This window comes from Dendrobates tinctorius, unplaced genomic scaffold, assembly GCF_039654945.1.
Source record: "Dendrobates tinctorius isolate UK_male_01 unplaced genomic scaffold, ASM3965494v1 ptg000103l, whole genome shotgun sequence".
In the NCBI taxonomy this organism is placed as follows: domain Eukaryota; kingdom Metazoa; phylum Chordata; class Amphibia; order Anura; family Dendrobatidae; genus Dendrobates; species Dendrobates tinctorius.
The window spans coordinates 38725581-38737063 of record NW_027361771.1 but is presented as its reverse complement, the minus strand read 5'-3'; positions in this window follow the sequence as shown (position 1 = coordinate 38737063).

Here is an 11483-nt window from a genome sequence, read left to right as displayed (position 1 = left end):
AAAGGGGACAAAACAAACTGGCACATGCAGTAACATATGGGCGGTGATTCAGCACAGCCCCAGCCGGAGCTAGCTGACCCGCACCAAGCAGAGATAAACAAAACCAGATCAAATGTAAACAGAATAGCAAATGAACCACTTAGCTGAACATGCAGGGAAAGAGCAGGAGACATCAGACCTCAGGAGGCACAGGAAAAAAAATCACCAGCAGGGATAGAGGGAGTCAGCTGTCTTAAATCCCAATCAGAAACCCCAGATCTCCAATCATCTTCCTCATTATCAGGTTGCAAGCCTCTGTCAATCAGATCAGCTCCACTACCTCCAGTAACCACCAGAGGGAGCCCAGAAAGAGAACTCTCAATCTGACCAGCTCCACTATCTTCAGTAATAACCAGAGGGAAGCCAGAGAGAGAATTCACAACACAAACCCTTCCGAAAGAGAGCTGCTAGGGCATCGTCATTCCATTTAGTAAGGACCGCCCACTTTTGGAATTTTTGGCAATATAACTCTGCAGAATCCTGACCCTGGTTCAATGCCAATAAAGTTTTCTCAGCTTGATCAATAGCATTAGGTTAATCATACAACAACCCCAAGGCTTGAAAAACGCATCCATATTAGCCAGAATAGGATCTCCGGGTGTCAAAGAAAAGACCCAATCCTGGTAATCGCCGCGTAGCAGGGAGATAACAATTTTATCCTGCTGCACAGAGCTCCCAGATGAGTTAGGTTTCAAAGCAAAAAGTAATTTACAATTATTCTTAAAATTCAAAAATGTAGACCGATATCCAGAAAACACATCAGGAGTAGGGATTTTTGGTTGAACAGCAGATGATTGAGCGAGATAGGCAGAAATTCCCTGCACTTCAGCAGCGAGCTGCTCAACACGATCAGACAATTGCTTAGTCTCCATTTAGACAAAAAATATCCTCCTACAGCCCCAGAAAAGAAAAAAAAAGAGGAAAAAATATATGAAAAAAAAATTCTGACACTTTTTTTTTTTAAATTCTTTCCTTCTTTAGAGTACCCTAGAGTCTCCAGTTAGGCTGGTGATTCTGTTATGAATGGGTCACCGAGGAGGATAGCAGGCCAGGCTAAGCCACAGAAAACCAGAGAGGTTGGTAACTAAGCGGATGCAGACCCCTGATCCTGTCCACACAACTAGCAGTAGCCGTGGAGCGTACCTACGATGATCCTAGATGGCTCGGCACAGCCAGAGAGCTAACTAAGCCTAAAGCAAGAAAGGGGAAATCTAAACTGCCCCGGAGCAGATCCCAAAGGAATAGATAGCCCCCAAACATATATTGTCAGTGAGACAAGATGTAAACACAAACGCAGGCAGAACAATAGACTGAGCAAACGATGGGGCCCACACTGACTAGACAGGACAGGAAAAGAAAGACACTGTCTGCAATCATGCAAAAAACCCTGCAAAAAGTCCAACACATCTGATGCACAAAAACATTGAAGTCGCACGACTTCGCCCCCCACTATATCAGCACTCTGGTATATTCTGAAAGCAAAGCAAAAAGAGACCAATATAAAAGGGGACAAAACAAACTGGCACATGCAGTAACATATGGGCGGTGATTCAGCACAGCCCCAGCCGGAGCTAGCTGACCCGCACCAAGCAGAGATAAACAAAACCAGATCAAATGTAAACAGAATAGCAAATGAACCACTTAGCTGAACATGCAGGGAAAGAGCAGGAGACATCAGACCTCAGGAGGCACAGGAAAAAAAATCACCAGCAGGGATAGAGGGAGTCAGCTGTCTTAAATCCCAATCAGAAACCCCAGATCTCCAATCATCTTCCTCATTATCAGGTTGCAAGCCTCTGTCAATCAGATCAGCTCCACTACCTCCAGTAACCACCAGAGGGAGCCCAGAAAGAGAACTCTCAATCTGACCAGCTCCACTATCTTCAGTAATAACCAGAGGGAAGCCAGAGAGAGAATTCACAACAAACAACTATGCAAATAGATTAAATATTAAAGTAATATAACTTGATGTCTTCAGCATTCTTCCCATTTACCTGTAAATACTGAATGAAGGACACTTGTGAGGTTATATGCCTCTTTAAGAGACAGAAAGACCTCCAGAGATTTAGCCAAGACATCCAGACATCCAAAAGACCAGAGACAGGGCAACAGCCTAGACATCATGTCTCCATCAAGAGGGATACAGATTTATCATTCTACAGGATACCAGCTGAAGGGACCATGACTTCAGCTTGAAGAATACAGATCTGCTCCATTGACCATCGCTGATTCCTGGATACATTTGGAGAAAGACAGAATTGGGATCTGCCGGTCACCTGGCTCACAGGAGATGTTTGGTGAAGCCAGGTTGTGGCCTTGTGGTCATCTGGCCTTGTACCTGAATGGACTGTCATGTTCCTAGGCTGGGTAAAACAGTGTTGTAATACTTTATTGAACCATAAAACAGGCAGATAACACATAGAACAGTACCAGCACAGTACCCAAGATGGTACACATTAGAGAGTCTCAGCCTTCTGCTGACTCACCAGGATAATAGTAGCTGTTACTTCAGATCTTCCAGGGCCGATTACCCCACCTGTAGCATGTCACCATGTGTTGTCTGAGTAACATTATGCCCATGTTAAAGGGAGAGCAGGCGTTCAGTGGACGATCTCGGGTCCTTGCGGTTTCGGCTAGAGGACCGGGGCCGACCCCCCCCCCCCCCCCGTGTCTCCACAAGGTCCAATTCCTTGTCTCAGCCCAGAGTTCAACTGTCCCTACCCCAGGCCTTGAAACACAAAAGAATTTACCTAGCCACCCATCCACAGGTCCAAACACTAAACAGGCAAATTTCCAGACTACTTTTCCTAGAAAATGTTGCCATTTAGGCTTGTGGACAATGAAGCTTTCTGCAACCTCATAGTGGCAGCGATCCCTCTGTACTTGGTCCCCAACCTCCATTATTTTTTCCTAGTGTGCCGTCCTCTTACACAAGTACTTGCCCTGACCAATGCAGTTACTGGGAAGGTCCACTTAATGACCGACACATGGACAAGTACTTGAGGCTAGGGATGCCATATTTCCCTAACGTCACACTGAGTGAACCTAGTGGAGGCCGGAACTGGGTTGCACCCTAGGAAGGCACAAGTGCTACCAACGCCAAAGACTACCGGCCCTAGTTCCATCAGGATTTCCTCCACCTCCTATACCAGTTCCTGCACCGCCTCCTCATCCTTCATCTCTGAATTGTCTTGCATATGATTCACAAGCTAGAAGCACTGCAGCACTGCCTCAGTGAAGTGGCAACAGGCTGAAGACAGGGGACGCAGGACGCATGCAGCGTCATGCGCCCGTAGGCGGAGCTACTGGTGGAGGCGCTGCAGGGGGTGGGGCTTAGCAGCAGCCGTGCGCAGCCCAACGCTGCGGCCGTAAACGCTAATGTGAAACTAGCCTTACTTGTTAAGGTAGTACGCCACGTGTGCACCTATTTCCGCAAGTCAACTACAGCTGCCACCGATCTGGCAGTGCTGCAGCAGTGCTTGCAAGTGCCAGCTTATCAACTGGTGTGCAACGTGACCACACACTGGAATATCTCATTACATTTGTTGGCAAGGCTTTGTGAACATCAGAGGGCAGTAGTTGAATACCAGCTACAACATGCCCGTCAGTATTCCGATCAGCCTCCGCACAAAACAACTGATGACTGGGCATGGATGTCTGACATCAGGGAGACTCTTTGGAGGTTTTGGAACCTTGAAGAATCAACTAAGATGGTGAGCGGCAATGATGCCATGATTAGCGTAACTATCCAACTTCTGTGTCTACTCAAACGCTTGCCGCTCACAATTAAAGAGAAAGCTTTGCATGTAGATCAGGTGGAGATGGAGGAAGAAAGTACACAGGGTGATACTACCCAGCCTCATCTCATTTTGTCAGAACGGATTGGGTGATAATAAGGAGGAGAAGGCTGAGGAGGAGGAACACGAGACGGTAGCCTGCGATACAGAGGATGCTACCCACACCAACTTCATACCATATGTTCAGCATGGATGAGCTACTGGGGAGGAGGAGGAGATGGAGGAGAATGAGAAGATGGAGAGCGGTCCTCCTTGTTGACTTTATGTCCCGCTGCCTTTCCCATGACCCTGGCATTATACGGATCATTGATTACTGGTTGTTCACTCATGCTACAAGCAGAACTATCCATCTCTCTTTCCTGCAGTGGACAGGACAAGTAACATAGCGCAATACCAGAAAACCCTAGTAGAACAATTAGTCGAACAACTATTGGGTATCCAAGTTTGACACGTGGCATGAACTGTCCCCAATGCATTGAAGGTGCTGGCCTGCCCTGCCACTAGCGTTTTGTCAGAGCAGGTTTTAAGTGGCACCGAGGGCATAATAACTGATAGGCGCATCCACCTGTCAATTGAAAATGCTCACAGGCTGGCGCTTATAAAAATGAACAAGGCATGGATTGGCCCAGATTTCTCAACCCACTCGATGACAGCAGTGGAAAATAAAGCCAATTCAAATGTAGGGTCATCAGTTGGTCCTCACTCAATCTTTATAGTGTCATCATGCGGCCCTCACTCAAAATGAACAAAGTCTGGATTGGACCAGACTTCTCAAACTCACCAAATGACAGCAGGGAACATAAACCAAATTCAAATGTAGGGTCATCATGTGGCCCTGACTCAAAATGAACAAGGTTTGGATTAGCTCAAACTTCTCAACCCCACCAGATGACAGCAGCGGAACATAAAGCCAATTCAAATATCTGGTCATCAGGCGGCCCTCACTCAAAATATTTATAGGGTCATCGTCATGCTTCCCTCACTCAGAATGAACAAGGCCTTGACTGGCCCAGACTTTTCTACCCCACCGGATGACATTAGCGGCACATAAATCCAACTCAAATGTAAGGTCATTATGTGTCACTCTTTCCAAATCTTTAGAGCAGTGTTTCTCAACTCCAGTCCTCAAGACCCACCAACAGGTCACGTTTTCAGGATATCCTTAGCATTACACAGGTGATTTCAACACCTGCTCAAGCATTAATTCCATCACCTGTGCAATACTAAGCAAATCCTGAAAACATGACCCGTTGGTGGGTCTTGAGGACTGGAGTTGAGAAACACTGCTTTAGAGGGTCATTAAGCATCACGCTCTCCAAATTTTTAGAGGGTCATCATGTGGCACTATCTTCAAATTTTAGAGGGTCATCATGCAGCATTCGTTCAAAATGTTTGTCTTTCAGGGTGTTTTGCAGTCCCTCCTTCTAATTTTTAGCAGCCCTTGCACTTAGTGCATAGGCTTTATGAGTATAGTTGTCCCACTGCCTAAAAACATTAACAGAATGTGAAGAGAAAACAAAAAAACTGAACTGGAGTAGAATTGAATGACATGCATGATGTAAAAGCATGTTCTCACTGGCCATAAAAGCAAGCAAAACCAAAGGAAAAAACAATGAGTGTATATACCCTAATGAAAATAAATAAGTAAAAAAGCAAGTGCATTAAATAACATAGGGTACTTAGTAAACACTATTTTGATCAAAAAAGTATAAAGCTGTCCCACCACGGCAAGGTGTACCCATTTGAGACAGTAACTACACTAATGGTTAAAACCTACCTAGTGTGAATAGTGGCAGAGTCTCTGGGTCCCAAACGGACACCCAGCTTCAGAGGGACTATAAGTGAACTACACAGCTCAGTAGAAAGGAGGCCACACCCTATTTGTACTGAATACAAAAATGCTGAAGAAAAAAACAAAAAACTGAACTGGAGTAGAATTGAATGACATGCATGATGTAAAAGCATGTTCACACTGGCCATAAAAGCAAGCAAAACCAAAGGAAAAAACAATGTGTGTATATACCCTAATGAAAATAAATACGTAAAAAAGCAAGTGCATTAAATAACATAGGGTACTTAGTAAACACTATTTTGATCAAAAAAGTATAAAGCTGTCCCACCACGGCAAGGTGTACCCATTTGAGACAGTAACTACAGTAACGGTTAAAACCTGCCTAGTGTGAATAGTGACAGAGTCTCTGGGTCCCAAACGGACCTGGCTATGAAGGGGTGGAGGAGGTTTTTTTCATTTTAATTTTGCCTTTTAAACAAGTCATTATACAGATAAGAATGTTTCCTAACATTTTTTCCTGTAAAATCCATTTTATCTTCGGTTTTGTATGTTTTATTGTCAGCCCGTAAAAGTTATGTAACACTCTTACAACATTGTTCCCAACAGCAACCTTGGAGTCAGAGATGCATCCAGGCATCTTAGACTAATTTCATACTTGCGTTTTCATAGAGTGCGTAGGGCTGCGTACTTCCTCCCTTAAGTTCCACCTACTTACGCACTTCTTCCCTTAAGCTCCGCCTACTTCCGCATGCGTTCTGCATACCTATATTTAACATTAGGTACACAGGGACATGCGTGGTATGCGGATGCGTCTGCATGCATCGTTTTGACGTGCCCGCCGACCGCACAGAAATGCAACATGTTGCGCTTGGCGGGCGAGTTGTAAGCTGCTGTTCTCTCTTAGACCCAGATCCTCTGGAGATGAGAGTCAGTGGGTGGGGATAATTATTTCCTTACTTCGGGCGGGACCTCAATAGTAGGCTTTCTCTTTACCTGTTACTGCCCCTGAATGTGTGTCTGTGGATTGGTTCTTTGAGGCCTTAGGAATTATTTTTGACGAACCAGACAGGGTCAAGGTGGCAGAGGACGTAATCATGGGTCTCTCCCAGAGTAAACTCACTGCTGAACGGTATTGTTCTGAGTTTAGATGGCGGTCCACTGAGGTGTCTTGGGATGACTCGGCTATGAGATGTCAGTTCAGGAGCAGACTTTCGAATCATCTCAAGGATGCTCTGGCCCTCCATCCGCCACCCAGTTCCCTGAAGGAGGCCATGACCCTGGCCATTCGTATGGGCCGGAGATTACGGGAAAGAGGAGTTATCCAGCAAGAGATTCCTGTATTGCCTGCAAAGTCAGAGGTGATGCCGTTTACGGAGACCATGGAGTTTGGCGCCACCAACCTCAAGGAGAAGGAGAGAAAGCGACAATGTGATGGGAAATTATGTTTTTTTTGTGGAGATCCTGAACATTGGAAGAAGGACTGCCCCTCTTGTACATCGATTAACAAGCTTCCGAGTATGGGTGGTTGTCGAGGAAGTCACCCAGGCTCTCAGGTACCATTTTCATCATTTAAAAATTTTTGTTTGAGGTGGAACTGTGCTATGGAGATGGTTACGCATCCACTTTAGCATTTGAGGACTGAAGATCTTCCATGAACTTCATTGACTCTAGTCTGGTGTCCAAGTTAAAGTTAGGGACAGTTACGCTAGAGACTCCCATCCATATATTTGCCATTGATAAGACACCTTTGGCTCAAAATGTTATTAAGTTTGTCTCTGAGGAGTTCCTCCTCAAGGTGGGTTCCTTGCACCAGGAACAAATTTCATGTTATGCTATGTTATGAATAATCTTCCTGCAGGACTGGTGTTGGGGTTCCACTGGTTACAGAGGCATGAACCTTTTATAGACTGGGGATCTTGTGATATTGTTAAATTGGGTCCTAATTGTTCCAACGGTAGTCTTTCTACTGTTTTTATGCCTGCCTTTAATCTGGAGGGTATTCCGGAGTACCTGAAGGATTTTGGGGAAGTGTTCCCTGAAAAAGAGGCTGAGGTCTTGCCACCACATCGTCCTTATGAATGTACGATTAAACTTATTCCGGGTTCTAAATTGCCCAAAGCCCGTTTGTACAATCTTTCTGACCCGAATCGTACCGCTATGAAAAGCTATATCTCTGATAGTCTACGTAAAGGCCACATCTGTCCCTCTGTCTCACCTGTGGCCACTGGATTCTTTTTTTGTTAAAAAAGATGGTGGTTTACACCCGTGCCTCAATTTCCGGGAACTTAAAATTACGGTGGGAAATACCTACCTTCTCCCCCTCATTCCAGATCTTTAAAGATAATTGGCTGGGGCTAAGTGGTTTTTCAAACTTGATCTCAGGGGAGCATATAACCTGATCCGCATTCGGGAAGGAGATGAGAGGAAAGCGGCATTTCTCACCTCCGAGGGTCTGTTTGAAAATGTGGTCATGCCCTTCGGGCTCACGAACGCGCCTGCAGTGTTTCAGAACTTCATGAATGATGTTTTTTCTGATTTTATCAGGCGCTTTATGGTTGTATACCTGGACAATATCCTGGTTTCTGACAAGGAATCCCACATTGGTCATTTACATGCTGTTCTTCATAGGTTATGGGGACATTCTCTGTTCGCTAAACCCGAGAAAGGTTTGTTTTGCGTCCAGAAGCATTCCTTTCTGGGGTTCATCCTTTCTGCCAACGGGTTTTGGATGAATCCCGGAAAGGTACAGGCCATTGTTGAATGGGTGCAACCGACAGACCTCAAGGGTCTGTAGCATTTTCTGGGTTTCACCAATTATTATCGAAAATTCATCAAGGCGTTATCTCAGGTGGTCAAGCCACTCACCGATCTCACTCGCAAGGGGGCTGATCTCAAAGTCTGATCACTCCTGGCAGTTGAAGCATTTATTACATTAAAGAAGTGTTTTATGTCTGCTCCTGTATTGGTTCATCCCAATCCGTCAGAACCATTCATCGTAGAGGTAGGCGCATTGAAGGCGGGAGTGGGGGCGGTGTTGTCTCAGGGACCCGTTACTTTGACCAATTTAAGGCCATGTGCCTTTTTCTCCATGAAGTTTTCTTCTGCGGAGAGGAATTATAATGCCAGTTATTGGCCATAAAATTGGCTTTTGAAGAATGGAGACACTTTTTGGAGGGGGCGGTTCATTGGATCACGGTGATTACGGACCACGAGAACCTGTCCTACACTGAGTCTGCCAAGCGGTTAACTCCTAGACAGGTTAGGTGGTCACTTTTTTTTCACGTTTACATTTTTCTATCACCTTTCAGCCTGGTTCTAAGAATGTCAAGGCGGATGCATTATCTCACAGTTTTGATCTGATATCACCCCTCAAACCGCCTTCCTACATTCTTAAGAACGGGGTGGTTGTTGCTGGGATATTCTTTGAATTGGAGTGTGAAATTTGGGAGGCTCAGTCTCTTACTCCGCCATCTTTGCCTGACAACAAGCTCTTTGTCCTGGTTCAGTACCGATGAAGGGTTCTCCGGGAGTTCCACGACTCTACTCTCAGTGGGCACCCGGGGATCTTGGCCACCCAGAAAGCCATTGCTAGGCTGTTTTGGTGGTCCGCCATGACCTCTGATGTCGCTAGGTTTGTGTCTACTTGTGATACCTGTGCCCGTGCTAAGAGCTCCTATAACTGGCCAGTCAGGGAATTGGTGCCATTGCCAATTCCGGATAGACCTTGGACTCATTTGTCCATGGATTTTATCACTGATCTCCCTCCTTCCAATGGCAAAACTGTGATCTGGGTAGTGGTTGACAGATTCAGTAAACATGCGCATTTTGTACCTTTGGCAGGACTGCCTAATGCAGAAACACTATCTAAGGCTAGTTTCACACTTGCTTTTTTTTGCAGCGTGTTTTTCCCGCAAAAAAACGCATTGAAAAAACGCATACAAATGCATACAAACGCTGCGTTTTTTTCAAGCATTTTTATGCGCATGCAGGAAAAAAACGCAGCGTTTTTGTGCGTTTGTATGCGTTTTTTGTGCGTTTGCGTTTTTTTACAGATTTTGGAAAAACCCCACAAAAAAGAAAAAACAACCATTCAACAACACACAAGACCAATGGGACTTCATTGTGGGTGTGGTATGTTAATATATAGACCCTGTCTACAGTATTCTTCACATTTGCTTGATTCTTCTCGTGACCATGGATCTGCGCTGGAAGAGTTTTCACTTCAACTTGGATTTGGACATCGCGATGGCTCAGGCGTATGCAGTTGCTTGCCATGAACAAAGGAAGAGAGAGAGGCAGCGAAGACGGCGGCGTATGTGGATACATCCGATTGTTGAACTCCGGGAGAGCCGTGGGGCATACCACACCCTCTACAGCGAGCTCCAGTCAAACCCGGAGAAATTTACAGATTATATCCGGATGTCCCACGAAAGTTTCATGGATTTGCTTGCTCGTGTCCAACAATCCATCCGGAGACAGGACACACAGCTCCGTCGTGCGATTCCTCCTGAGGAACGGCTACTGGTGACATTACGGTATGTTTTAAAAACCAAGGGGTGCGGTCTGATGTTTTTTTTTTAAATTTAGTATTCAAAACCTTGGGTAATTAGTTTTCGTGAATGTACTAATATTTTATTTTATAGTTTTTTAAAATAATATACATAAATATTAATTTTACTTCTTTGTCTGTTCACAGATTCCTGGCGACTGGAGAAACCCTATCTTCACTACACTTCCAGTACCGTATTGGAATCTCTACCTTGTCTGGAATTGTTGCTGACACCTGCCGGGCTCTCTGGAATGTTCTTTGTCCAGAATTTATGCCCCTGCCCACCGCTGAAAAGTGGATGGAAATTGCTGACAAATTCTGGACAGTATGCAATTTTCCCAACTGTTTGGGAGCTGTTGATGGTAAACACATACGGATCATCAAACCCCAAAGAACGGGATCTGAGTACTATAATTACAAAAAGTACTTTTCAATAGTACTCATGGCCATTGCGGATGCCGGATGTATGTTTGTAGCAGTGGACATTGGAGCATTTGGCCGTGGTAATGACTCACAGGCTTTTAAAAACTCAGACATGGGCCGGAGGTTGTATGGCAACCAATTTAATTTCCCTATGCCACGGCCTCTTCCTCACACCGAAGCTCCGCCACTGCCCTTTGTAATGGTTGGCGATGAGGCTTTTCAAATGTGCGGAAACTTACTGAAACCCTACTCCAGCCGGGACTTGGACCACACCAAAAAAATATTTAATTACAGGCTGACCAGGGCCAGAAGAACTGTCGAGTGTGCTTTTGGGATTCTTGTCTCCAGATGGCGAATTCTGGGCACGGCCATTAATCTTAAACTTGAAACAGTCGATGAGGTGGTGAAGGCCTGTGTGGTTCTACATAACTTTGTGATGGCTAAAGAGCACCTGACCTTTGAACTGGACGATGATGCTCCTAACCCATTGCCTGAATTCACTTAGCACACTCTCAGGTCATCCGTTGAAGTTGGCCAAATGAGGGACCAATTTGCGGCCTACTTTATTTCTGATGTAGGACGGGTGCACTGGCAAGATGAAATGGTGTAATGTTTTTGTTTGTTTATGGTAATAAAAAACCTTATTTGATACCATTACTGAGTGCACTATATTTTTTAAACTCCAATTAAATAAAAAACTTCCCATGTATAACTGAATTTTTGGATGTTCACACACCTGGGCAGGTAAATACACATATGAGTTAAAATGCAGCATTGCTAGTCTGTGTGAAATATATTGGAACGAGCAAAGCTGCAGGCCATGAATCAGGAAACCAATTTTTTTCAAGAGAAAATTGTCCAACTAGTTGAAAAAAAAGTATGT